Source organism: Myotis brandtii, unplaced genomic scaffold (assembly GCF_000412655.1).
Source record: "Myotis brandtii unplaced genomic scaffold, ASM41265v1 scaffold112, whole genome shotgun sequence".
Taxonomy (NCBI): Eukaryota; Metazoa; Chordata; class Mammalia; order Chiroptera; family Vespertilionidae; genus Myotis; species Myotis brandtii.
Window position 1 is genome coordinate 13841546 of NW_005353838.1, and position 3066 is coordinate 13844611.

The 3066-nt window shown below is 39.1% G+C and overlaps 1 pseudogene; it reads left to right on the forward strand.

Moving 5' to 3' along the window:
* The first annotated feature begins 648 nt into the window (after window positions 1-648).
* LOC102258370 lies at window positions 649-2179 on the forward strand (annotated as a pseudogene).
* The last annotated feature ends 887 nt before the right edge of the window (window positions 2180-3066 follow it).

A 3066-nucleotide genomic window follows, 5' to 3' on the forward strand; every position in this document is an offset into this window, starting at 1 on the left:
AGGAAGAAAGAAATCTGCCTGGTCAGTGTGGCTCAGTGGTTGAGCATTGACCCAGGAACCAAGAGGTCACTGGTTTGATTCTCTGTCAGGGCACATGCCCAGGTTTCAGGTTCGATCCACAGTAGGGGTTGTGCAGGAGGCAGCCGATCAATGTTTCTCTCATCAATATTTCTATCTAGCTCTCTCCCTTTCTCTCTAAAAATCAATTTTAAAAAATTAATAAAGACATTTTTTAAAATAAAATAAACAAGGGCAACATATCTTAGTGCTGTTGTTTTTTATAAAACCTCATTCAATAGTGCATGAAGTTTCGGTTTGTCAGAATACTTTAATGAAATTTAATTATCACCAGTGACCCCCAAAACTTCAAATCCAGGAGTTACTAAAGAGGAAATGCTTTTAATAGTTGCTCATAATCTTAGTAATTTGATAGTAACTGTATCATGAGCTGCTCTCTGCTCTACTTAAGATCTCTTCACTGCCTGGTAGAAATTAATGATTCTGAACTACATTAAAATTTTAAAATACAACTGATGTAATACAGTTATAATTTTTGAATAAAATTGATTCCTATACTTTAGAAGCTTATATCCTATGATGGTAATCTTCAGTGTAGGACTTGGTTAAATATTAATTTCAAGTCTCAACCATTGATGATTTGGTCAGTATGCACACTATGAATGTGACTCAGCCATACACATTAAGACATGGCAATCGCCGGTGTGGGTGGCGGTGTGCCTAGAGAGGCCAGCCCAGGTGGCCCTAGTGGGGTTCGCCTAGAGGGGCAGGGGAGCCACCTGCAGCGGCTATGCCTATTGCCCGCCTACCTGCCATACCTGCACTCCGTGGGAGGCTGGGCTGGGGAGTGCCACTGCCGCTCACACCCAGCCAGGGTGTTAGCAAAACATGGTGGATCAGTTGGCAAACAGCGAAGCAAATACTAGATGTATAAATATAGTAGAAAACTGTTTTGTAGCAGCTGGTCAAACCTTAACTATACCCGGAGGGGTTCTTATTGGAGGAGTATTGACTAAGTTGTGCAGAAAAAGCCAAAGCAAAGCAGTTTTTTTTTCTTTCTTTTTCTTTTACATTTTTATTGATCTCAGAGAGGGAGAGGGAGAGAGAATCATCGATCCACTGCCTCCTGCACACCCCACCCTGGGAATTGAGCCAGCAACCTGGGCATGTGCCCCTGACCAGAATCTAACCCAGGACCCCTAGGTCCGCAGGCCAACACTCTATCCACCAAGCCAAACCAGCTAGGGCAGCAGTTTTTCTTGTTTAATGACATTCTTGTATATGGCAACATTGCCATCCAGTAGAAAAAATATAACATATTATTCCCCTGGAAAATGTCACTATTGATTCCATCGAAGATGAGGAAGACTTGAAGAATGGATGGCGTCTCAAGACACCAACTAAATCATCTGCCATTTATGCTGCCACTGAGAAATCAGAATGGATGAATCACATAAGTAAATGTTACGATTTATTCTCCAAAAGTGGGAAGACACCCAGTAATGAACATGCTGTTTGGGTTCCTGACTTTGAGGCAACTGTTACAGAAAGCAAAACTCACACCTTTAATTGTCGTCACCGTTGCTGCAAATGTGGTTTTGTTGTCTGTGGGTCCTGCTCTGAAAAGGGATTTTTTCTTCGCAGCCAGCCCTCTAAGCCTGTGTGGAGTTGTAACTTCTGCTATGACCTACTTTCTACCGGGGACATGGCCACATGCCAGCCTACTAGATCGGACTCCTACAGTCAGTATTGAAGTCACCTTTAAATGATGTATCTGATGATGATGCTGCTGATGCTGATAGCAGTGACTAAGGACATATTTTGAAATATTTAATTGGTTGTGACCATCTGAGAAGCCAGCTTTGGGGAGGAATGTACAATTCTGAGCTCTTGCTTAATTTTGCTCTAGCCATGAATTTACCTGAGAAACTTTTAACCTGTGTCTCAATATATTCTAGAGAAAGTAGGTCCTGTTGTCATTCCCCTCAACCCCACTACTACCACCTCCCCCCAACCATTCTAATGATTAAGACACAGTAACAAAAATACATGATTTGGAAACACTTTGGCTTTGTCACATATCAAGTGGTGCCTTATCATAATAGCACTGTTACATAAAATAAACCCCTACTTTCTCACTTTTTAGTTTGTTTTAAAAATAAACTGGTCGCCCGGCTGGCGTGGCTCAGTGGTTGAGCATCGACCTATGAACCGGGATGTCATGGTTTGATTCCTGGACAGGGCACATGCCCAGGTTCAGGCTCAACCCCCAGTAGGGGGAGTGCAGGAGGCAACAGATCAATGATTCCCTCTCATCATTGATGTTTCTCTCTCTCTCTTTCCTTTCTGAAATCAACCAATATATCTAAAAAAAAACAAAAACAAAAAAAACCACTGGCATTCTTTAAGGTGATGAGTGTTTATGAATGGCTATAATTAGAAAACTTGTCATCTGACAGCTATAAATAACTAAATTTAGAGGTTCTTCATTCTTTGTGAATATTTTCCCATAAAAGTTATTATACTTTTGTTTTATAGATTTCAAATTATAATTGTCAAATATAAATTTTAAATTGTCATTCTTAGGAATTTGGTTCGAAATTTATCCAATATAGAATTGTCATATTGCATTAGATTCTATTTTTAGCAGGGCATTTGTAGGTATAAATTCATTTGCTTTAACGTTATTTCTAGACTGAAAAATCTTATAAAACCCTTGAAACATTTAAATGCTATGATAGAGCACAGATCTACTTAGGCTAGGATTTGGAAGAAATAATATGTAAGAATGGTCGACAGAGCGGTTAAGTTTGACTAGACTTCTATGGAAGTATTATCTATTCTACTGTAAAACTATCTTGAATTTAGAAATATAGTGCTACACTTTATAGTTTTGTAAAGTCCCAAACAATATTTGTAGTTTTGTAAAACAATTGCATGTTTAATCTGTTTCTGGAATCATTTTGCAATGTATGGAACTAGAGTAGCAATTGATCTAAATTGTGAACTTCACAATCTAGATTGCTTTTGAGAAGTGGTATTTTTCAC